The 27,112-nt window shown below is 35.8% G+C and overlaps 1 protein-coding gene across 1 annotated transcript in view; it reads right to left on the bottom strand.

Moving 5' to 3' along the window:
• DACH2 (dachshund family transcription factor 2) overlaps positions 1-27,112 on the bottom strand; it is a 551,788-nt gene that overhangs the window by 353,448 nt on the left and 171,228 nt on the right. The window lies entirely within an intron of this gene.

Here is a 27,112-nt window from a genome sequence, read left to right as displayed (position 1 = left end):
CCAAACCAAGCACCAAAACAAGATGCTCCAGAATTAAAATGTTAAAAAGTCATCATGATGATCTGTGTTCTAAAATTAAGATGTTGTAGAAGTAAAATAGAAATATAAAGGGAATCCACAATCACCTTTTTTAATCAATGGAAAAATTGAGAGAAGAGATAATTTGGAATTAGGCAAAATGAAAACAAATGTGACTGAATTGCTTCCAGTAGAGCTCTGTGCTCCAGTGCCAGATGCACACCACAGAGAACAATGAGGAAACTACATAACCTTGACCAAGTGCATTTAACAATTTCTGTAAGATGAGCCCTGTATTAAGAAGAAAGATTCCAGCTACGAGAATCTCAGAGATCAACCTGCTCTAAGTCCCTGTTTTTCTATTAATGCTAGTCTCTTTAATAAAACACAGGTGCTCAGGATACATTGGCAATAAATCTAAACAAGAAGAACATCACCTTCTTGAGAACTAACACTTGATGCAGTTGCCAAAGCCATATAGTTCATGAAAGGATTCTCATGTCCTAAGTACAACTTGACAATAAACCATCCGATGAATATGGGTGGACAGACCCAGCAAGTGTGGCAGAAAGATGGGCTGGACCATTAATTAAAGATTTTCAGGAATAGGATGCAACAAGGACATTGTGAAAGACAAGACAGCAAAGATGTTCTTCAAGGAAAATAAAGTAAATTAGAATATATGTTGGGAAAAGAAAAAGTGCTCATCTCTCAGTCATTGTAAAATTAAAAGAAAAAATAAGGAAGGTGGAGGGAGGGTAGGAGCATGGGCGGGAAGGATAATAGAGTGGGAAGTATCATTAGGCTCTTAAATATGTATATATGAAATATATGAAATTTGTTCACCTTATAAATAATTAAAAAGAAAAAGTGAGCCTAAATAAATTTAAACAGTAGATCCCCCCCCAAAAAAATTGAAACACAATCCCTACTGGCACCCTAGATCCAAACACATTTAGTTTGGGATCTGAAGCAAAACATTCAAATTGACATCAGGAATTAATCTAGTATCAGGTGACCAAAATCAGGGTAATGACAGGAAATCTATCAAGCACAAAAAACAAGTTGTCTGAAAAGATGTTGCCAAAAGATTATTTTTCTAATTCCAAGACACAATAGGGTGAAACTGATTTACTTTCCCATGTTTTTGTGGAGGCTTGTGAAATTCCCGCTGTATCCACACAGTGGAAACATTATTAGAAAAGCAAGTAGTCAGTTCCAACTAGGAACAGCTGTTATTTTCCAATTAAAATTCACAAGACCAAAATATTAATTTATTAGGCAACAATGTTTAATTTAGGTAACCAGAGCAACATTTTCTAGCAAAGCATCATTTTTAAAAGGAAGCTGTCATGATTATTTGGCATAAATAATTTAATGTGACAAAACCGTTTATTGTCTGCTGTTGATATGCAAACAACTTCATCCCATATTGAGACATAGCTACTTAATATGAATCCAAGTGTAAAGGATTGTTCCTTGGTAAAATCTGAACCTCACTGACAGTTTCCCAAATGTTTCACTTAGTAAAGTATTGCTATTTTCGACAGTAGAAAGATTATCTTTTGCTATCGAAGGTGCAAGTTAATAAAGTGACAATAACAAAATGATGTATCTGTCAAAGTTTATAGATAAGGATGTCAAGCTATAGGTTATCAGCCTACAGCATTGACACCATTCATATATCATAGCTCCCCAACACACTCCGTCAGCATTGTTTATTTTCAGTCAAGGGTTAAATAATGACCATGTACTAAGAATGCCTTTGGGGAACTGCTTTGTCTTACATGCTGTTCACCTGTTTATTTTGGAGCAAGTTTCTGTTGCTTTGCTTAGGATTTTATTTGGACAGATGATATTTATCAACTTGAAACAGGCTCTAGGTCAATTATATGAAAAAAATCAGTTTTATTCCCATTGCTACATTTGCTGTATTACTCTTTGTATATCAAAATGAAATGCCTCTAAGCCCAGATACTACTCTAAGTGTTTCAGTCATCAATGGTTGCTTAATTATGAGTAACCTTTTCCTAACACATTATATTTATGTAACATGGGAAGGATGATGGGATGCTTAACGGCCTGTAAAAATATCTAAAAATTGTTAATCCTTGTACGAAAAATTGACAAGCCATCATCAAAGAAGAGTAATGGTTAATATATCTATCTAATAGGTGATTGTCCAAAGATTTCTCTCCCTTTACTAATCTCAAAAGTTAAACTACTTCCCTGGGTAATTCTGGAATACACAGCAGACTCATAGAACGGCAGATGTCCTAAACAACACTCTGGCCTCAGAATCAGCCCTCAAGGCATTCGGATCTGGCGGAAGAGCCCATGAGAGTATAGCAGGCATGGAAAGCCAAGATATCATGGAAAAAAAAAAAAAGACCTAAATGAATGATCTCTGTGAGTGAGATCCCAGTGGAAAGAACGGGGCCATCAAAGAAGGAGGTACCCTTCTCCGAGGGGAGGAGAGAACTTCCACTTTGACTATGACCCTATCGGAATAAGATCAAAGTCAGCGAACTCTAAAGGCTTCCATAGCCCTGGCAACTCATGACTAGAGCCTAGGGAGATTACTGACGCCATGAACAGGAGTGTCAAATTGTTAAATCAGCAACAGGAGTCACTGTGTACTTACACCCCATGTGGGATCTGTCCCTAATGTGTCGTCTAAAGCGAAGTGATGCTATAACTAGTACTGAAACAGTATTTTTAAACTTTGCGTTTCTGTGTGGGCACAAACTGATGAGGTCTTTACTAATTATATACTGAATTGATCTTCTGTATATAAAGAGAATTGGAAATGAAAAAAAAAAAACAACCTGGTGTTAAAAAGGAAATGGCATAGAAAATTAATTAATTTGAAAAAAATTATGTAGGATCTCTGTCTTTAATGTGCTGTACATTGCTATTTAATGCTATAATTAGTAATCCAATGGTAGTTTTTTCACTTTATGTTGCTATATGGGCAAAATGTTGAAATCTTTACCTAATATATACTAAACTGATCTTCTGTATATAAAGAGAATTGAAAATGAATCTTTACATGAATGGAAGGGGAAAGGGAGCGGGAAAGGGGAGGGTTGCGGGCGGGAGGGAAGTTATGGGAGGGGGGAAGCCATTGTAACCCATAAGCTATACTTTGGAAATTTATATTCATTAAATAAAAATTTAATAATAATAAAAAAAAAGAAGGTAGATTCTTGGGCCAGTGCTGTGACATAGCAGGTAAATCCACTGCCTGCAGTACCGGCATCCCATATGGGAGCCAGTTCGAGTCCCAGCTGCTCCACTTCCAATCCAGCTCTCTGCTATGGCCTGGGAAGGCAGTGGAGGATGGCCCAAGTCCTTGGGCCCCTGCACCCACGTGGGAGACTGGGAGGAAGCTCCTGGCTCCTAGCTTAGATCAGTGCAGCTCCTGCCGATGCAGCAGCCATTTGGGGAGTGAACCAGGGGATGAAAGACTCCCCCACTTCCCCCGCCTCTCCTTCTCTCTCTGTGTAACTCTGACTTTCAAATAAATCTTTAAAAAAAAAAAAAAGGGCCGGCGCCGTGGCTTAACAGGCTAATCCTCTGCCTTGCAGCGCTGGCCCACCGGGTTCTAGTCCCAGTCGGGACACTGGATTCTATCCCGGTTGCCCCTCTTCCAGGCCAGCTCTCTGCTATGGCCCGGGAAGGCAGTGGAGGATGGCCCAAGTCCTTGGGCCCTGCACCCGCATGGGAGACCAGGAAAAAGCACCTGGCTCCTGGCTTCGGATCAGCACGCTGCACTGGCCGCAGCGGCCATTGGAGGGTAAACCAACGGCAAAAAGGAAGACCTTTCTCTCTCTCTCTCTCTCTCTCTCTCTCACTATCCACTCTGCCTGTCAAAAAAAAATAAAAATAATAATAAAAAAAAAGAAGGTAGATCCTCAAAGTATCTGGGTATGGTAAGAAGTAATGTGTTTCTACTCGATATTATTTCCTGCTGTAGTTTGAACATTTCCTGAATTCTTCCTATTTATTTATTAATTTATTATTTTACAATTTTTCACTGTGCAACATATTGGATCTAGAGTAACAAAACAAATTTATTTTGTGTCATGCAAAATTTACAGTGCAATTAGGGAAATAAAAACTTTCATAATATAAATCACTGCTAATTGGTCAAGGGATATCTCATGTCCAGATTGTAGCAGAAACAGCTAGAAAGTGCACGAATCAGCAGGAGAGCTCCTCCCAAATTTCTTTTCTACTTCAACTCTACTTTTTGAAATCCCAAGATCCTCACAATAATGCAGCTGGTTTACTTGTGAGGTTAGCAAAACTAAGTTCTAACTGAAGCATTTATCCCAACCCTGGCAAAAGGATTTAAGATGCTATTTTTGTTGTAAAGGATATTTATGTTAGAATAATATTTTTTTGAGAGTTGGCAGTGTTATTTACTCAGTCTATGAGTATTTTTTTCTCACTTTAAGGTGGGAGAAGGCGTCCTCTAGCACATTTCCATAACACTAGAATAATTCACTAGCACAATATTTATCATGCTTGTTTTTCTTTTAAACTTACCATGTTTGTTTTTATTTTGTTCTTTATATTTTGAAAGTGAAAAGAAATAGTATTGAATCAGTTTCTGTTTGTTAAATATTTGTTTTATGCATTTACAAGCCTTAAAGTTGCTCTAAAAGTTTCAAAAGTATTAATAGTATATTATAGTAGCATTAAATGTTTCTCATCATACATTACCAGATCTAGTCATAATGTATTCAAATGCTATCATAGGCAATGCTGTATAGTTTCTAATGGATGCAATCAAGAACCCATCACCATTTAACAGTATATAGTTCCAATAGCAATATTTTGTTTTGAACATGAGAAATTGTGAGTTTGCCTGGTACTCAATCGTGTAGTGTAGGGAAAAGGATACTGCATTTTCAGTCAAATGACATGCATTTGCCAATCAATTATTCTAGATTCTTCAGAATAACTGTTTCAATCTTCTGCAAAATCATCATCTGTCTTATAGATTGAATGTTTGGTCTTCATTTTCACATGTACTATCCATGTTCTGCCGTCTTTGGGCCTCAAGGCCTTAGAAAAAGTTTGCCTAAGTAACTTATCAAAACTTGTCACCATTTCTATTTCTGTATCTTTGGTTATGATATACCCCAGGAAAGAAGCTCTCCCATATCCATCAGCCACTTAATATAACTCAACATTCACCAGAATTCAATCTCATTCTCTTTTCCTAACATTCTGGGACACAGTGCTTTCTCCCTCCTCAACACCTTTACCTGTGCCAATCATGTCTGGTTTTATAATCAAAGACAATTACTTAAAAATTAAGTATTTTTTGTGGTAATAAGCCACCCATTGTTGAGTGAGTACTGAGGGTAAGTACTTTTCATACATTATACCTTCTCAAAACAAATCAATAATATAGAGAATATTTCATCCCTTTCTATAAATTGAGGCTCAACTAGACTATAATAATTGGCAGAAGGTCACACAGCAAGCAGTAGAGCTGGGGATATAAATCCAGGTATATCATGGTCACTAAAATTTGTTATGTAGTTTTCCCAACTTCTAAACTTTTTTCTCTGCACTTAGCAAAACTACTTTAGGTTCTAACTTCTTGATGGATGCACTAATATTTTATTTCATTATTACATTATTGTGTTAACTAACTTTCAGGCTGAATTATGTTAGTTCATGTTTCTGTGTTCAAGTAGCTTTACACTAAGTGGCCAGAAAAGCAATAATGATATCAACAATAATAATAATAATGCAATCTGATACTAATTCTAAAGTCTGTGATCCATTAGTTGATTCACATGCAATTTTCACCTTGCATTCTCCTTATGGGTCTTTAACATTCTTCAGATTAAAAAGAAAAACTGGGGCAATTAATTTGTAATAAATATATGTATATGTAAAAGCAGCTCAGTTGGCTAATCCTCTGCCTGCGGCGCCAGCATCCGAGTTCTAGTCCCAGTTGGGGTGCTGGATTCTGTCCTGGTTGCTCCTCTTCCAGTCCAGCTCTCTGCTGTGGCCCGGGAAGGCAGTGGAGGATGGCCCAAGTGCTTGGGCCCTGCACCTGCATGGGAGACCAGGAGGAAGCACCTGGCTCCTGGCCTCAGATCAGCTCAGGGCGCCGGCCGCAGCGCACCAGCTGTAGCGGCCATTTTGGGGGTGAACCAATGGCAAAGGAAGACCTTTCTCTCTGTCTCTCTCTCACTGTCCACTCTGCCTGTCAAAAAAATTATATATATATATATATAAAATTTGGACCTAAAAATATACACCATGGACCGAAAGATACACATGCTAGTCTCTGCATAAACTTTGAAAAGAGGGATTTAGATATATTTCTGATGTTAGAACATGAAGATCTGGAATATCTTTTTCCCAGAACACAGCTTGAAACTTGTAGAGATTAGTTTATTCTCTCATGTATTCTGTGATATGCTATTGTTTCTGAACTAATATTCAGTTATGCTTATGTCTTTTTAAATATTTATTTATTTGCTTTTTGAAAGGCAGAGTATCGGGGGCGGGGGGAGGCAAGAGAGACAGAGAAGGGAACAGGGAGGGAGGAAAAGACAGAGAGAGAATCTTTCATACACTGGTTCATGTCCCAAATGGCTGCAACAGCCAATTCCAGTGTAGGCTCAAACCAAGAGGCAGGATCTCCATACTGCTCTCCCTCCTGGATGGCAAGGACCTAAATGCCATCATCTGCTGCCTGCCGAGACACATTACGGGAAGCTGGATGGGAAGCGAAGTAACCAGGACTAGAACAGGCACTCAAATATGAACAGGGCCACCTCAAGTGGTGGCTTAATCTGCCATTGCCACAATGGTGGTCCCTGTGCCTGTGTCTCAAGCCATGTCAATCTAAGTCAAAGCCATGCCAGCTTCATTAGCAATACTTCTAACAGATTCTTAAAACTGCTATATTGTCAATATTATATTATAGTGTTATTTTTAGTAAAAGAGTAGTGTTTAAGAGTCCAGTTTAGAGGTAGCATAGTTTCCTCGTTCTCACTGAGCATCTTTTCTAACTATAATTCTATCATTTCCCTAACCATAGAAGTTCATTGTTTTCTTTGAATAAAACATTTACCTATTAAAGAAAAAATAATAAAGCTTATATTTAACAAATGTCTTGTCATTTAACCTTGCTCTAGACTCATGTTGTCCTCAGTAATTTTTGGTTTATTATGCTTATATTAATTTTTAATGATTTACATATCTATTTGAAAGAAAGAGGGAAGGAGGGAAAGAGGGAGAAAGAAATAGATCTTCCATTCTCTGGCTCACTCCCCAAGAGTGAGGAACTGAACTCTATCTGGGTCTCCTACCTGGGTGGCAAAAGCATGAGTACTTGGGCCATCTTCTGTTCCTTTCCCAGGTGCATTAGCAGGAAACTGGATCAGAAGCAGAGCAGTTGGGACTCTAATTTGTATTCAGATATGGGATGCCAGCATTACAGGTGGTGGCTTAACCTGCTGTAACACAACACTAGGCCCTACTTTTTAAATTAATTTTATATTTATATATAATTACTGAAATAACTCATGGCAAATTTACCTTTTTTATCAATTATGACTTGTCCTCATAGGATGCTTAAACAGTGAGTGTTTAGGATACTATTATATATTATTACAGCATTTTTTATTTATTTAAAAGGCAGAGTAACATGGATACAGGGAAAGAGAGAGAAAGAGATCTTCCATTTGCTGGTTTACTTCCCAAATACCTGCAACAGCCAAGGCTGGGCCAGGCTAAATCCAGGAACTCCATCTAGGACTCCCATGTGTGTGGCAGAGACCCAAGCACTTGCAAAATCATTTGCTGCCCTTCCAGGAACATTGGCAGAAAACTGAATTGGAAGCAGAGTAGCCAGTGCTCGAATTGCATGGCAAGCAACAGCTTCACTTTCTGTGCCACAACACCTTCCACTTTTATAGCATATTATTATAAGTATTTTTGTTTTGCCATGTCATGCATTCAATGAAAAAAATTACCATTTCCAGATTGTCTAGGCTTATATTACTTCATTCTGTAGTTAAGGAGTTATGTTTTCTCATTCTTTACAATCTGTTCTAATAACTTTTCAAGATATTATGTCTCTGAAGAATAAACCAGATATTCCATGTCTGAAAATTTTAAGAGGCGCCTATTTATGAAATTCTGCTTCCGAGCTCTCTGTACATTGAATTTGCCCCTTTCCCTTAGGAGCTTACAAATATAGTGAGGAAAATACATGCATAATCGGGAAAACTGTGTCTTCATTTCCCCTCATTGAATCCTACTGATAGAACTTCTAGTTGAGTGGATAAAGGCACACAGAGACCACAATGAAAGGTATAATTACATGATTAACAATACATGAGCCTTCTCAATGGTTGTCACTTTTCCATATTTTTCACGCTAGTGGCAGGGTAGGTTTCTTTCTCGCTCCTCATTGTTGCTTATGGATAATTTTCACTCTCCCCTTCATAAAACTCTTAGCTTTGCATCTTATGTATCAAAATACATGTACAACAGCCACAATCTCTTTCTTTTAGAGTCATCTACTGATTTACAGGTAACTCTTTATTAGTCCTTGAAGGTTTCAGCCACCGAGATTATCCTCCGACTCTATAACAATTCTTACACTTGGTTTATTTTTTTAAAATATTTATTTATTTACTTTGCAAGTCAGAGTTACATAGAGAGAGAAAGATAAGCACAGAGAGAGAGGTCTTCCCTCCCCAATTGGCTGCAAAGGCCGGAGCTGAGCCGATCCAAAGCCAGGAGTCTGGAGCTTCTTCGGGGTCTCCCACGTGTGCAGGGGCCGAAGTACCTGGGCCCTCCTCCACTACTTTCCCAGACCATAGCAGAGAGCTGGATCAGAAGTGGAGCAGCAGGGACCAGAACCAGTGCCCATATGGGATGCTGGCACTGCAGGCAGCGGCTTTACCCGCTACGCCACAGCGCCAGCCCCTATACTTGGTTTATACATCCTAGTAGAGGGGATTCTTCCTCAGAATAATTCTGCTAAAACTTGTGACATGGCATTATTCCTCTTTTCAAAGCCCTCCAATGGCTTCTAAGTTCCTTAAAAATAAAAGCAAGATCTGAGCCCTTGACATATTTCATCTATGCTCCTACTACTGGTTCCCTCATTCACTCTTTTCTAGTCTTTCTCACTGTTCTTTGGTAGTCAAGGTTCTGGTCTCAGGGCTTTGGGGTTTAACGTTCCCTTTTCTCAGGGTTTCTTCCCCTACATATACTCATCACTTTTTCAAATTTTTTCTCAAAAGTCATCTCAGTGAGGACTTCCCTGGCCAACTTGTCCAAAATTTCAACACACTTCTTTCTTCAAATCCCACCTACCACCTTTATTTTTTCCTTTAGCACTTCTTGTTATATGATGCACTATATATTCTATTAGTTTATCTTACCAGTAAAAGATACAATCTTCTTCTGTTTTGTTCAATTCTATATGCCCACTGCCTAGAACAGTACCTAGCCCATATAGGTGCTCAATACACACTTTTGAATGAACTGAAAGAAGTAACACACATGCATGATGCACAGCTAAGAGTACAAGTAGAGTTCAGAGTAAGGGGGAATATTTTTGGGGGACGAGTTCAGGGACGGGTTCATACAGGCAGTAAGATCTAGGCCTTAAACATGGAAAGGCAGAGAATAAAGGTAATTACTAAAAAAGACACTTTTCTATTATAACCCAAAAGTTAGATTTAACTATGTTCAAATATCACTAAAGTTGCTTTTTAAAAAGCTTTAATAATCGGATGTATTCTGACCTATAATATTTTTATGTTTATGAAATTTTATTGATTTTTAGTCCTCGCCTCCTGCTTATTCTGAAGTAGTCAACAAAATATTGATAGATATGTATTGAGTAATACTGCCTCACTAGTTTAATTATCTCTTTCAGTTACCTTTGGCTGGCTAAATGTCACTGCTTGTTGATGCATGTTCATGAAAGGTGCAATAAATTTTGATATTTTCTCGTGCTATTTTTGCCAATTTATGCAACAGCCACGTAACTCCACCCTTTCTCTTCTTTGAAGCAACTGTCAACTTTGTGTGAAAAATGTATATATGCCTAATAGCTAATTACATCAAGAAATTTATCCCAAACATCTGAAATAACTTGATTAATTATGTACACCTTAACTAAAGCTACTGAACACTCAGAAGGGTTCTGCTTTTAAGAGGACAGTGATATTGCTTAGAAAGAAATACTGTAATATATTAGAAATTATTTCTTCCAAATGGGGCTTCACCTGTTCCTTTGATGCTATATGTTAGAGATGGTTGTCATAAATCAGGGAGTATGTTCATATAGCCTTTCAGTTAAGATCCATTTTTTATACTTCCCTGCTTACATATCTAGACTAAAGGCAAAATGTATCCCTAAGATGTGCACTTAGAGTCCCAATTGCACTCACATCAATAGTAAAAGAAAGTTGACCCAACTAGGGATCATGGCCACGTAGAATCTATAAATTACAAGTAGAAAACACTTGCCTAAGCACAGGGTCCTTTATTGAATCACTGAATCAAAGTAAACTCTGTGCAAAAGACATGAAAGAATGTTTCATACTGAAGTTCTTAAGTTATTTAACATATCTACGTCATTCTCCAGAGATTTCTGGGCTGCTTTTTCTGAACTTGGTTCTGAACACCTTACCTACATTATGTTTTATATCTCACATCTTAAGGGAAGCCAAAAGGGATGTGCATTCTAAATTCATGGATGTTACTTAGTTTGCTTTTTAAAATCTTTATCATCTTTTATGAGATCTTTTAACACATCTGCTTTATCAAGGGTTTGGAATTAAAAGCAAAAATAACCTTTCATAGTTTATAAATAGACCTTTCACAATTAGTTAATATCTTGAAAATATCTAATTTTTTAAAAGAAATAACCATTCATCAGGAATGTTTTCCTATTACAATGAAACTTGACTACCATCAATTAAATACATAACAGATAACAGAATAGATTAAACATGGTTGATAGAATGATGAGTAAACATACCAGGATGAAGGGCAGAAGTATGGGAAGAAGAAGTATAGGAAGTGTGTCCCAGGGAGAGTGAATAGCATTTATGCAATTCTCAAAGTAAGAGAAAAAAATTGAATAACATTCAAGGATACCAAAAAATGGCTGAATTGATAGTGATAAAGTAATTTCATATGACATTAACAAGGTTAATGTGGTTAGATCTTACAGAGGAACACTTACCACTTCTCAACATCGACACTGTTAACATCTAGGCTAAATAATTATTTGGTTTGGGGGAGCCATTCTGTGCATAAGATGTTTAAGAACATTCCTAATTGTTGCCCACTAAGTGCTAGGAGCATCACCACCACCCTGTGTGACAAACAAAAATGTCTCCAAATTTTGTCAAGCTACCTCACAGTGAGAGCAACTAGCACAGAGCCTTGAAAGCTTTGATAAGACATTTGTACTATATCCTAAAATCAAGAGGGAAAGGGGTGTGCATAAGTGTGGAGGCAGAACTAAATCTCAGTATTAGTCAAGAATAGTATCAGAGAAGCAAATCAGATGACTTCGTAATATTTTAAGTGTTCTGTTTAGTGCTATCATGGCAGAGTAGCGGAAGCTCTTTAATGTTCACATCATATGCTGTAATTATTGATACCTTTCTGCGTTTGTCCATGTGGAATAAAAATCCTACATAAACACTTTTCTGACACTTCAGATTCCCAAATCCACTTCAGTTCTGGATTGAAGTATTCTTACCTCCTGACTTACCATCCTATATAAAACCATTTCAGTCCTTTCCCTTTATCATAAATAATATTAATTATTATGAATAGTCTAAAATATGACATTTTCTTATTTTAGTACTTTTACTTATTTCCTGATTATTCAACCAGATTATAAATCATTGGAGAACAGAAACAATGTGTTCTACATCTTACACATTTTTCATGTCACCAAATAAAATCGTGGGCCAACGTGTTATTTTAACTAAATTAAGACTCTATAGCACTACCTATAAAATTCATAGTATTTTTACCCATTAAATAAGCAATTCCTCTAATAGAAATCTACTATAGAAGAGGAGAAATTAAATATAAGACTGATAACTGAAATATTAGCCATATACAGTAAATGTTTGATACAACATCTTTTCATCATTAGCTAAAATATTAGCAAATTGCAAAAAAGAGAGAGAATTTTGTCCTCTTATATGTTTTTTCTATCATCTAGATGAAGATTCGCCATCAAAATTAACTTATTTCCTTCCATTAATGGAAGTGAATCATTATTACATTGAATATTTTATTCCATTTTCTTAACTGTTAATTTGGAACAAAATTACTGACTCTTAGCATGTTCTTAAATTAGGGATAATAACTCTTCTACTTTATAGAAAACATAAATAAAAATATGACTAAAGATTCTACTTTATATAATGTATTTATGTGATCCTCTGAAGGAAATAAGTATTACAGATTTTTATCCTAACCAAAAAAAGCTTAACTCAGGTAAGAAATATGAGGATACTTAAAAAGGTCCATGGAAAGTGCAATAAATATATGCTTACTTTAGTGCAATTTTTTTTTAATTTAGTAAATATAAATTTCCAAAGTACAGTTTATGGATTACAATGGCTTCCCCCCCCCCATAATTTCCCTCCCACTCGCACCCCTCCCATCTCCCACTCCCTCTCCCATTCCATTCACATCAAGATTCATTTTCAATTCTCTTTATATACAGAAGATCGATTTATATATAAGTAATATTAAGTAAAGATTTAAGTATATATTAAGTAAAGATTTCATCAGTTTGCACCCACACAGAAACACAAAGTGTAAAATACTGTTTCAGTACTAGTTATAGCATTACTTCACATTGGACAACACATTAAGGACAGATCCCACATGAGAAGTAAGTACACAGTGAAAGAGGTACCTTTCTCTGAAGGGAGGAGAGAACTTCCACTTTCACTATGACCCTGTCGGAATAAGATCAAAGTCGGCGAACTCAAAAGGCTTCCATAGCCTTGGCAACTCATGACTAGAGCCTAGGGAGATTACTGACGCCATAAACAAGAGTGTCAAATGGTTAAGTCAACCACAGGAGTCACTGTGTACTTAGTGCAAAAATTTTGAAATTCATGAATATGGAGGAGTCTTCAAAAATTTCATGGAAAATGCATCATATGAAAAAACTATGTATGGGCTTCAAAACAACTTTGCACTGAAATGAAATTATTTTTAACTCAATTTTTCATAAACATTTGAGGTACCCTTTTAATTATTTAGAAAATTCCATACATCCATATTTTTTAAAACTTCATATAAAAAAGATTGATTATATATATTTACATTACATTCATGGCATTTAAATCTGATAGTTTCAGTAGATTACATCCAATCTTTGATATTTCTATAATTCCTTTACAAATCAACCTGAAATCCACTGAAAAGGGCCTGAACTTGTCTAGCTGTTTGTTTCAACCAAATAAGTGACTGAATAATCTACTAATTTTTCTAGAGGTCAAAATATCAAAGGATTTTGTTTTTTGATAAATTTACAATAAAAACCAAGGTAGGAGATTCACTATATTTCTAATATTTTAAATAATTAACAACAGAAACTCTGATAGATGATGACATCTAAGGAACATGTTACTCCTCACTTGCCAAACACATTAAAACCATTCTAGAATCTCTAGCTACATATTTGCTCCACTTTCAGAAAGACCTCAACATTAAAAACAAATTTTTAAAGCATCTTTCTTACAACTTCAAAACAGGTCAAGGTGCACCATACTCTCCCTTTCTTCCCCCACCTCCTATATAAGTATATTATCAGACACCTTATCTTCAAACAACCTAACAGCTTGCACTCAAATGTAAGAAAGGCATCACAGATTTTCTTTTACAGATTAAGTGACAGAAACAAATCTGTCCATTTTCAGCTACTGAACGTGCTTACTAGTTTAGTAGAGGTTTTTTTTTAACCGAATACATTGCCAGCTTTCACTTTATCAGATGATTCTGAAAATCTCGACAACGCTTCCACCCTGTGTTAAACGAGATCTAATAGATTAAGTTACGAGTAGACCGTCTTGTATGTCATGTTGGAAACTTCACAGGCTTCAGCAAGCCCCTGATAGAAAAGTAACCAAGGGGTGCCAATGATGAAAGACCTTGTTGCCATGGTGTCATCTCATAAATCATCAATTATTGTCTGTTATTATGAATGTGACAGCCACATACTGTCATAAAGGGATTTGCATTTTCATCTACTTTTAAGATTTTTTTTTTCCAACATCATTTGCTTTGTAAAAGAAATGTCATGACAACCATAGAACACTTAAGCTCGTTATCCAGTATTCAAGCATTCATTTGGACTTTGTCAGTTTGGCATTTCAGCATCCAACCTTTTTTGCATTATTGAGTAGTTTATCTTTACAGTTCATAAATGTATTTCTAAACATAGGTATATAGTATAATAGGCTAAACCCAACAGAAGCAATGGGACTCTTGGTTGCTATGACAACCTAAACTGATCAATTTCCTGTCACTGTTTTAAAAGAGGCACTCTCCTGTGGCCGTAAATACTAATTGCAAACGCAAGCCGTTTGCTAACATGTTCAGCTTACAGATTAAAGCAGTTCATCCCTAATTTATCATTTAACATGTCCTCCCACATTTATAGTGTGGTACAGAATGGAGAATAACTTCACTTGTTTACAACATTTTCAACTTAATTTCACTAATTATTTTTGCACTTGCTGGAATTTAACTGTGCTGCTATACGTTCAGTGAACTCAGATTTGCAAAGATCCAGGAAAGATTCTTAAATGTAATTTCTAGACTAAGGTTGAAATATATGCTTAAAATTTCTTTCTGCAATTGCTCATTTAAAAGATGGTTATATTAAAAAAAGATGGTTATATTGTATCTATGAAAGTTGCAAAATTTTCAAGAACATGCATGAAAGAGTGTTTTGTATAACCATGTATTCATTTCAATTAGGTAAGGAATGAACACAAGTATAATTGGTTAAAACCCAACATGAATAATTTAGTTAAAATACTAATTGATACTCTGGGCAATCTATCTTTTGAACCAAAGCAGTTGTTTCTGGAGGGAAACAAGACTAAATCCTTCAGGCAATGCCATCATAGTACTGTTACTCTAGTATTAAGTCTTCTCTGATCACACACATATTTTATACAAACCTTAATGTATGTACTTCACCTCTTGAAAAAGATAGTGAGTGGGGAAGAGGCTTGCTAACTATTTCAGTGTGAATCAGAGCAATGGTATGAAACTGTTTAATTATCACTGGAGATTTTCTAACTGACCAATACCTATGAAACTGTTAGGACACCATTATCCCATATGGATTTATTTCAGCTAAAATATGTCTATTTCCCACCATTCGTGGATTATATGATGAGTAAAATAATGCTACTATATATCATTATGATTTAAATATTGAGAAAGGAAAGACACCCCCTAAACTGATCTTTTCCATTGTCTCACTAAGTAACCTGGAAGCCTAGAATTGGAGTTAAATACTTTCGCAATTTCTAAAGCTGAATGGATTCTTCCTAGGTGCCATCTATTCACTTAGTATTTCTAGGGAGGGTGACAACTTCTGAAATTCAAATATAATAAACATGCACCAGTTTCTTTTCAGGAAGTATAAGTACAGATCCTAAAATGTTTACCTCTGGAATACACGTGGAATATATTATCTTGTGGCAAATTAGGCAAGAAGGAAGATGTGAGGTCCCTGTTATTATCTTTATACCATAGTTCTCACAAAAGCACATTGCTAAACAGGGCCTGCCCTGTCATCAGTATCACAGCTCCATCCTGTCTTCGTTATTATAAAAAAGATCCTCCCCATAACTTTGGTTAATCAACACAAATTATCCATCTGACGAAAGTAAAAATCCTTTAGTGGGTCTCCTGTGGTTGCAAAGAAAGAGTCACAAAGTGCTTCCACCTGCTTCTCAACCCAGCAGCTGTAGCCTCAACACTCCAGGGCTGCAAGGGTCTTCTGACAGCCTGTGCTCACAGGTGCTCCTCTTCTTCTAGCACCAGCTCAGTGACTCTGCAATAGGAATTTTACATCACCACCATGTCGAGGTGAAAGCTCCAGTGCCCTTATTTCAAAGGAAAATCTGGTCAGCTTGAAAAAATAAAAACTAATCAGAATGCAGCCATCCATTGGCTAGGAGCACATGCTCTGTCAAACAAAAGCTGTAGTCAAAAGTTGTTTTGTTTTGTTTTTTTGGCATCTACATAGCAAATTCAACTTCATGTTTCTGCCTACATTTTGTTATATGGACTCCTAATCTCAAAAAGCAATTTATAAAATGTCATAAGCTGCCATACAATACTTGGAGAAAAACAGAAAATAATGTAAGTAATAGTAATATAATTCAACTGCTCAATAAATATATATTGAATATTAAGGCCTAAATGTCAGGAAAATATGCCAGGTGCTGGAGATACAATGGTTAGCAAAACACAGGCAGGCCCCCCACCTTTAAAGTGCTTATTAAATTTTCATTGCATTGAGCACTTCCAAGGAATTCTCACAGACATTTCTTTTGCTCTATTTTCTTCTTCACAATAACCATGTCAGAGTCATGTCCAGGTCCATTTTACGGACAAGAAATTAAAGACTCAAAGATGTTAAGTGATTTGCTTAGAAAAATAGAGCTAGTTCGTCACACAGTGAGGGATTAAACATAAAATTTCTGACTGAAAATTCAGGGCTCTTACCACTATAACAGCATTTCCTAAGGGTGTCTTATGGAATACTAATTTTCCAAGCAAAATAGTTTCTTTAATTAGAAAGAGTGAAAAAACTTTCTATATAATGCCTTCTCTTATAGACTCATATAGAAAATTGACAAATTACAGGCTCTGAGAAAAACAACATTAAACAAATTTGTTTATCTTTATGTAACCCCTGGTTTCCCAAATTTATTTGACCCTAGAACCTACTCTCAGGGAAAAACAATGAATCCACTGTAACTCAGAAACTGATGGTAATCTAGCGAATTGGAAAGAAGGGTAGTAGGGTAGGTTACTGGAAGAATGTGTATGTTGCAAAGATACATAGCATATTTTTTAAATCCATGCATGACCATGAGACTTTTTTTTCTTGCTGGCACTTATGAGAATATAGACAGATGTAAATTTTGAGGGAATGAGGACTATGTACATTATCGCAATGATGGAAAATTCAGTGCACCGACAAGAAAACGGAACAGTGTCTCCCACCTTATTTCTTAGCTACCTCCAGCACCTGATCAGGATTAAGAGGACTAAAAGTTCCCCAAACCACTCCTTGGATAAATGGCTGATTCTAGGATTGGCACTGGAAATACACAAAATGAGCCTGGGGTTTCTTCTAGTATCACAACGTAAAGAAGTGCGCATACACAAAAAAAATCAGCATTGAAGGCATGTCAAAGGTACACAGGGAGTCAAAGCTTGAACAATTTAAGCAATAAACATTGTAGTATTGTATTACAACCCCAAATAAATACTAGTGAGTCTATACAGATCTAAATAAATGACTACATAAATAAACAGGGGAGAAGAGACAAATGCAGAAGTATTCTAAGTGACTGCTTTTCAAAGGTTTTGAAAGAACACAGTATAGAAAAGGAGAAAATAAAAGTAACTTTTCAGTGGTGAAGCCTGACAATCACTACCTAAGCCAGGTGATCAAGGCCAACCTTAACAGTGATAAGTCATAATGATGGTCCATATCCTTGATACAATGTGGTGAAAATGACACTTTGTGGTCTTTCTTCCCAAAACACATAATCTCAACTTACTCAAAAGAAAAGCACCAAACAAAACCCAGTTGAGGGGCATTTTACAAATATCTGCTTTTTGTTCCTCTAAACTATCAAGGTCATCAAAAACAAGGAGAGAAATTGTCACAGCCAAGATGAATTTAAGGGGATATGATGACTAAATGTAATGTGGTATTCCTATAACTTGGAACACTGAAAGGACATTAGGGTAAAACTGAGAAAATCTGAATAAAGTATAAATTTTTTTAGCTAATAATAGTATAAAAAAGGGTTCATTAATTATGACAAATTGATTCATTAAATGTAAGATGCTAACAACAGAGGAAATAGGGGGACTCTGTACAATCTTTGCAATTTTTCTGTAAATTTGAAACTATCCTAAAGTAAAAATGTAGTTAAAAAATGCCTCTAACCACCTTTGTGCCAAGCTAAACTCTTAAAAATTGTCTTACCCCTATATTAATTTGTAGTCTCATTTACTTCCCGAAAAGAGAGAGATGGTGGCTAAACATTAAGTAAAGCACAATTGTTCTTAATGCTACTAAAAAGTAAAAAATGAATAGACCATTTTGAAATGGGTGGTCTCAATCAGATGTCTCAAATTCCTTTGCATAATATTTTGAACGTGGAAGGGACTTTGTTGTCAAATGTAACTAATGATAAAAACTAAAAACCAATCTCTTCTTTATACTTAGTATGTTAGATACATTAGTATGTGATAAAATGAGTATTTGTAAAACAGAGCATAAACAATATAATAACACCATCTTGCCTAAATTGACTAAGTTCATGTTAAAGCAGCATAAATATACATATCAACTGACCAATTATATTATTACATTGTTTGGCTAGAACTAGCCAGTTAAAGGGAAAAATGTCCAAATTCAATGAAAATATCCAAGTGAAAATCAGAGAATATTTTTTTATATATTTAAGTAAAAATAATCTCTACCAGAAGCATATTTTGTAATGAAAGATCAGTTCAAAATGCTTTTAATTTTTCCTAATTATAAAGCATGACTGCAGTTGTAAACAGGTTTCAATGTTTTATAGCTTTGAGTAGCTTTTATACATTTTTAAAAAAAATCTCGAATGCTGTATATATTAGATGATCCAGCCTTTTGTATCATGAATTTGTATCAATTACATGAGTCTATTGATTGAGCTATACATTATTTTACATCTAAAGCTCTCTAACAAATTTATTTTAAAATTACCTTTTTAACCATTCATTACTGATTCATTTTATATTTGCCTTCTTGTGAACATTAAAATTAGTTAAAAATAAAAATTCCAAATGATAATCTCAAGGTAATAGCAGATTTTTGAAGTCCTAATATGCTGGGAGGTGGAGAACTCTTTGAGCCAGTGAAGTCTTTGTATTGAAAACTCAGTGTTATCAAAAAGAGAAAGCAGGCCATGTCTTTAGAGCACTTCACATGTATCTGCAGGACTTTAGAGCACGTTGCCATGGAACATAATTCCTTCAAGGACTACAAACCAATGAACGGCCATTTTGGCATAATAGTCCCATTTCTGAACATTATTTAGTAGCATTCATCAAGATGTATTACAAACCCTACCAATTTAGGGACAATGCATTGCCTTTCTAAATGCATTCATACTGGGTCTTAGAATCAACTCCGTTTTTGCAACTAATTAGTTACACTGACAAACTTTTAAGAATAGGGCTATACAATTGTAGAAAATGTCACCACTCTGTAAATTAATGATACGTTCCCCCCATTGCACAATAATAGGTGGTTATCAGGCTTTCCTCTTTATCCTGTCTCAGCCATTTAGTCAAATCTACCCTGCGCCCTCCAGAGAAATTCATGGTCTGTCACCTTGCTCACTGGTGTCTAGATTTATGGATATTTAGCAGTCCCCTCATTTTCACATTACTAGGCCACTCTTTGGAGTTTAAAAGAAAGGACAGACTTTACCTGAACATTAAGGCAAGTATCCCAACTCAAAAGTCCATTTTTTTCCTATAATTCTTCCTTGTATCCATTTTTAAAGAAAAACATCGCCTGAGACCTAATGTATTGTACTTTCAGATTGTTTAATGTAACATGCAGAATGTTACATTATTATGCTGCACATGGCTAAGAAATTTTAGTATTCACAGGATTATGGTAATTAAGTCTTCCTTCACTTTGGGTGATGTGACACTTGCTTGACTATAATGTCACTCCACTTAAAGTCTGTGTAAACAACATTATCTTAGTCACTCTGCATTACATTTCCAACTGTGAACAAAATTACAAGGTCAGAGTGGACAAGAATGTAGGTAATCCCAAGGAAACCTCATGTAAATGACTTGCTCAAGGTTCAAACTGGGTTTTCAATAATAACAAAAGGCATCTTTCCTATAGTATTATTACTGTATTATTGTCAAGATGTCATGTGTGGCAAAGCACATGGGGATTCTTGGAGTCAGTGGTAAAGACAAAAGTGTTCATGATCCTGATGTTTTGTGGATAAAAGAGAGCAAATGTTGTTTGCCAAGGCTTCATTCAAACTAACAAAAGTGTGGCTACTCAATACAGAGTAGAACACAGAACAACTGCAACTGGTTTTGTTAATATTCACTGATGTCACAAACACATATAGTATATTTTTAGAAATGTAGTTGATAAAAGTAATACAACAGTGCTTATACTTTCTATTTTCCTATTTTTTTAATAATCTCCGAGCAACCATGATATTTGTTTTGAAAAAAAAGTAAAGTACTGATTTGTAAATAGTCTTATCAGTCACTTAGTGAACTATGTCAAAGAAGTACTGTTTTAAAAATGCTCTGACCTAAATATTTGAAGCTAGCTTAAAGGCTTTTGGGGGCCAGTGCTTTGGCATTGCAAGTACAGCCACCCCCTGTGATGCCAGCATCCCACATGGGCACCAGTTCATGTCTTAACTGTTCCACTTCCAGTCTAGCTCTCTGCTAATGGCCTGGGAAAGCAGCAGAAGATGGCCCAAGTGCTTGGGCCCCTGTACCCACATAGGAGTCCCAGAAGAAGCTCCTGGCTGCTGACTTCAGCCCAGCCCCACCCTGGCCATTGCAGCCATCTGGAGAGGGAACCAGCAGATGGAAGATGTTCTCCCTCTCCCTCCCCTGTCATCTCTCCCTCTCTGTGTAACTCTGACTTTCAAATAAGCAAATAAATCTTTTTGCAAAAAGGCTTTTGGGTATCTTGTGTTCTAAGTGATTTACTTGGTACATATTGAAAAAAAAAATAACTCAGTTAAGCCTCCACATGGGATATGTCGGAACTAGGCAAGGATTATTTAGATTATTTTGACAAAAGTTTCTCTTCACTGAACTACTCGAAATACCAGAGTAAAGAAAGTAGTGGTTTCTGGGGATGGCACTGTGGTGCAGTGGGTTAAAGCCCTGGCCTGAAGCACCAGCATCCCATATGGGCGCCAATGCTAGTCTGGGCTGCTCCTCTTCTGATCTAGCTCTCTGCTGTGGCCTGGTTTAGCAGTAGAGGTTGGTCCAAGTCCTTGGGCCCCTGCACCCATGTGGGAGATCTGGAAGAAGCTCCTGGCTCCTGGCTTCAGAACTGCACAGCTCCAGCCATTGCAGCCATCTGGGGAGTGGGCCAGTGGATGGAAGACCTCTCTCTGTGTCTCTACCTCTCTCTGTAACTCTTTCAAATAAACAAAATCAATCTTAAAAAAAAAGTAATGGTTTCAAGAATATGCTTAAACTGTAGACAGGGTACCAATTAGCAAGAACGCAATGAAAGTTCTTAAATATAGGCCCTACATTCTATTCACAAACAGGTCAAAATGGGGGAAAAAACCTTCAAAAGCAACTTTGTGGATTCTTGAGACTTGTTGTCACATATAGATAATGAGTTACATGTATGTAAGTTGTATTCATATGGAGATCATCTGAACAAAGGTGTGGGAACCACAATTTTCTTATAATATCTGGGGTTGAAACTCTGTAGGAGGCCAATACAATTTTGAGGAATGTCATCATCAAAATATTTTCCCAGGGGCCAGCATTGTGGCACTCAGCAAGTTAAACGGCCATCTGTGATGCTGGCATCCCAGGTGAGTGCTGGTGCCAGCTGCTCCAGTTTTGATACTGCTCCCTAATAAAGTGCCTGGGAAAAAAGCAGAAGATGCTCCAAGTGCTTGGGCTCCTGAACCCATGTGGGTGAGCTGCATAGAGTTCTAGGCTCCTGGCTTAGGCCTGGTCCAACCATGGTCATTGCAGCTATTTTGGGGAGTAAACCAGTGAATGGAATCTCTCTGTCTCTCTCTCTCTCTCTCTCTTTCTCTCTCTCTTTCTCTTTCCCTTGCTCTCTTCCTTCATCCTCCTCTCTCTCTGTAACTCTGCCTTTCAAATAAATAAATCTTAAAAAACTATTTTCCCAGGACTACTTAAAGAAACAGAGGCCAATAAAATATCTTCATCACAAGTGATTAATTAAATTTCATCCCCTAGAAGTGCTACTATCCATAGGTAGAAGCTTCACGCATCACAAAACCACTATACAATGTCTTCATAGGCAAATAGAGTTTTCCTGTTTAAAAGGCACTGAAAAGAATAGGTATTCTATACTAGAGAGAGGATATACTGGTGGGGGCGGGGAGACAATTCTTAGAGTTTAAATAAAATCGGTTTTAGCTAATTTCCTTTTCTACTTTTATTCTCTTAAAAATAATAAAGATGTTTCTAACTGAATGTTCTTTCCAGTACACATAGAACGCAAGAAACTTTGAAAGCTCTTTGTTTTAAACCTCATGTAAAGATCCAAATCTTTCTAATCAAAAGCCTCTCCAAACACAAAATCCAATTACTTACTCCCTCATCTAGAAAGAGTCTGAATATACAGAATACTCAACTCAAGTCCTCCTTCTACTTTAAGTTGTTATGTGCAGCACCATAAAAGCACTGCTGGAATCAAACATTAAGCGAGCTGAAAACACTGAGTATTCTCTTCCCTGAATCAGAAATGTGCATAAAATGAGCTTGAAAGCACACACAAAGTCATAACAAATAAGGGCTGAGCTTTCATTGTGTTTCAGCATTAGTATTATATGATGCTTCATAATGGGAAACCTGAAGAATTCAAGACGTGTGTTGCCACTGTCAATCCAATGCTGAGATCCTGCTCCTCTCTTCTCCCTCAATATCCACCAGCAATTTTCCTTGAATTAGGAGAACGACAAAGATAAATAAGGTAAACACGATCTTAATGAAGCCAGAGGGTGTTAAACAGTTTTCACAAATTGATAAAATTTAATTATTTCCTTATGTTTTATGCACAATAAGTAAATTATAGTTTCAAGGAAAAGGGAAGATAAGTATCATCGATCAAAGGATATAGTATTTCTCTAAGAGAGTGTTTAGTGCAAAATCTTAATTTAAAAGATGAAACTGAAACACAAAGACACAGTTATTTTTAGGGTTAAGTCCATGGACTTTTGATCCTTTTTTCCCAGAGCTCTTCCTTCTAAAGAATGCTATCTTATCGAGTGAGGATTTATGAGAGAGTGATTTATAACCAGAAAAATACTTCACAAATTTCAAATAATATTATTTTGCTTATTTGAACTACATGTTTTAAAATGAAGAATAATGACTCAAATATTATCAGTGACCATTGGTATGTGCACTAAGTGATCAGAATCAATGTTTCATTTCTATGTGTATAATGATGAAGAAAATCAATAGAAGGAATTATTTTTTCTTCAAAATGTTCTTTAAAATATCTACTATATAGGATAGGATCTGGGGAAATGGGAACTTTTGTGTACTGCTGGGAGGGTAAATCAGAACAGTACTCAAGGCCAATGTGGCAATAAGTATTAAAACTGAAGATGAACAGATCAACGATTGCACTTACAGGTCTATACCCTAGGTAAATTCTCCCATGTGGACGCAAAATAAATGATGTCCATTATAGCGCTTTGCACTAATAAAAAGTTTGTAAAATAAAAAAGGTGTAAACAACCTACATGTCCATCAGTATAGGAAGGAATAATCAAACTGTGATATACCCAGATGAAGAAAGAGTATAATAGACAATTTAAAAATAATGGACTATGAATAAATCTCAAAAATATGTCACAATTACAAAAGGATAGTACATTATCAAACCATCTAGATTGATTTTAAAACACAAATTGTAGTCATATATATTGTTTGCTGATAAATATACATATAACAGAAAAAAAAACATAACAGTGATACACATGAACTTCAAAATAGTAGTTACCTCTGATGAAGTGTAGAATAGATTATTGCAAGTCATAATATTAATACTTTACAGATGCACCTTTAAAGAATTGTATTCATAATCAAATGTTGCAAAATGGAGACTTAGTTATTTGCCCACAGGTGTCCCTTATTTTCTGTTTTATTAGAACTGTTTTATAATCATTTTTGCTAATTCATCACTCTATCAAAATAATGCTACCAAAAGTGATTTCAGAATATAAATGCTATTTTTCAATAAGTTGGGATAGGAGAGAGAGGGAGAGGGGGAGGGGGAAAAAGAGAATATGAAAGGAGATGTTTGGGTAATTGGTCTGATTCTAGTTGTCAGGTTATAAAATTTATGAATCCAAGGCATTTGAGCTTGAAATCAGACTGCCTTGATTCAAGTGCTGGCTCTGGTATCTGTGGCTATATGACTTTGGACAAGTCACTTAACCCTCTCTGCATCAGCATTGTCATCTGTAAAACAAAGATCATAATCACAGCACCTACCATGTAAAGGTTGTTATGATTTAATGAGTTAATACATGAAAAACCATAAGAGATAATCTTTGGTGAATAACATATTACTATGTTCTAGAAAAAAATAACTAGTTCATTAAAATTTTATCTTAAATCACCTTAAAAGAATATCAAATAGTTGATTTCTTAATTTCTCTACTTTTGTGAACCAATTAACTAAGAATCCTCACTTATTAGAATTTTTAGTTATTAGGTTTAATTAATTACTACATGTAATCATATTTCATGCATGTTACACAAAAAATTACCTATGGTCAAAACTATCTGATGATCTAGAAAGGGCAGCACTGTCTACCAAAATTTAAGTAAACATCAACTGTTTTGCATAGTGTCACATGTGTTGACTAATTGTCTAATAGGTTCTCAGCTTTCATATGAGTCAAATCTGCAACTGCATTGTTGACACTAATTTGTCAATAAATGATTTTTTCTACTTAATTTAGGATTTGAGATTGCACCTTTTTTTCTCCCTCTCTCTTACTTTTCTCCTCATTTCATAGTCTTTGAGTTTCTCATCAGAAATGACAATGTTAATTTACCATCCTGCCCAAGGGTTTATGGCACAGATTACAGGGGTTGTTACAGCAGGTTTAGCAGTGGCGTGTTTTTTTTGTTTTCCTTTTTCCTCTTTTTTTCTAGATAGATTGGAATTTAATTGTTTCCTTTTTAGACAAATATGCTTTTGGATTGTCAGGGATGAAAGGGACATACAGATGTCAAAAGCATTGTAGCACAGTGGGATTATGGACTAAGGTCCAGGGCAGGACAAACAAGCAAGCTCAGATCAGTCAAACAGTTACCTCTTAATAAAATCTCAGATGACCAACTTCTGTTTTATCTTTGCCAATGCCCATCAAAAGATCAAATGAAGTTTTGTTGTGTTAACTACTTACATTTCTTTTATTTCTTATTTTAACCATTTGTAAAAATAAAGGTATTTCACTAAGTGGAATTGGGAGTTTGTTTAAAGGCAAGCCAATTTAAAATAAAACAACACATGCTATACACATGGCTTTCTTCCTATTAAAACAAAAATCAACTGGGCTTTAAACAGAAACCTTAATAATCATGTTATGTGACAGAACTATGCTTAAATATTCTCTTTTGGTCATGGTATTAATGACCTACTTCATACTATATTTCATTGATAAACATGAAAGCAAAAAATGCATACTTTCATTTTAATTTTCAAGCCATTTTAAGTTAAAATTATATTGGCTATTTCTATGTAGTAAAAAAAAATCACAAAACGCATAACCACTATTTGAGCACCAGAAGAATTATTTACAAGCAGTCCACTTATTATTTATTTACTTTACATGAATTTTCCATCATCAAGTGCTTCAGGTGCATTTATAACAAATTTTTTGTTGTTGTAATTGCAGTACCTTGAGGATTTACAATTTAGAACAGAGGTCGCAAACTGACAGCCCATGGGCTAGATATAGATCCCAGATGGATTCTGTTTTGCCTGCACAGTGTTGCTTTTTTTCTGCCTTTTATTGAGTTAGTTACCAACATTTTAGAATTGGGGAATTTCATATAAAAAATCTGGATTCAGCTTCTCTTTTAAAAATCAAATCTTAACAACACTGAGTGTGCATTCCCACATGGCAGCAATCAGCTGAGCTGAGTAATAGCCACCATCTTTGGAAAGATTAGAAACTCTAGGTCACCATAGTCCCCACCATTCCCTATTGCTTATGGTCTTTCAGTTATGTTAGTAGCCTTGCCTCAGTAGGCATTGAAGTTTGCGACTCTCCTGAATTCCTAAACTCTCTTGCGGTTTATGTGAATACTTTCAAAAACACTTCGTGATTTTCATCAGATTTCAATAAATGTAAAATCTGATTACATATAAATGTACATAATGAAGAGTCTTCAAAAAGTTTGTGGAAAATGCATATCATGAAAAATATGCCAGGATTTCAAATTTTTGCATCAAAATAAACATTTTAATCTCATTTTTAAACAAACACTTTGAAGTAACCCTCATATACAATGTGTGTTTGAATAATCCTGAAATAATCTAAATAACTACTGTTTTGTACAATTAAGACAAGTCAACATTAATTTCCATGTCATGTTGCTAAAAGAGTGAAAATAATTCAGATGCATTCATATAAAATCAGAATCCAATATCAATATCCAACTCTAAGCTCAAAACTCAATTCATATTTCAGTTAAAATCATTCATTAATAAAATTTTGTGTGTTCTAGTCTCCCCAGTATTGATGTCACAGTCTAATTAATAGAAAATTCAGCACTTAAGGAGGCACATCCACTGCTTCAGGTCACTTGGGTAGTATTTAGTGTGCATGATATTTAAGACTAATATAGAAAATGCCCCAAATATTAGAAATACCATCATAGTGATTTTCATTTTACATACTGAAAGCCCTGGATAAGTCACATGGTGTGGTCCCCATCTCCCCAAAGCCTTATGACATTTGTTTTGCAGAAAAAATATGGCCAAAAC

The sequence above is a fragment of the Lepus europaeus genome, chromosome X (assembly GCF_033115175.1).
Source record: "Lepus europaeus isolate LE1 chromosome X, mLepTim1.pri, whole genome shotgun sequence".
Taxonomy (NCBI): domain Eukaryota; kingdom Metazoa; phylum Chordata; class Mammalia; order Lagomorpha; family Leporidae; genus Lepus; species Lepus europaeus.
The sequence above is the reverse complement of the archived record's forward strand: the minus strand, read 5'-3'. Positions and strand labels throughout refer to the sequence as shown.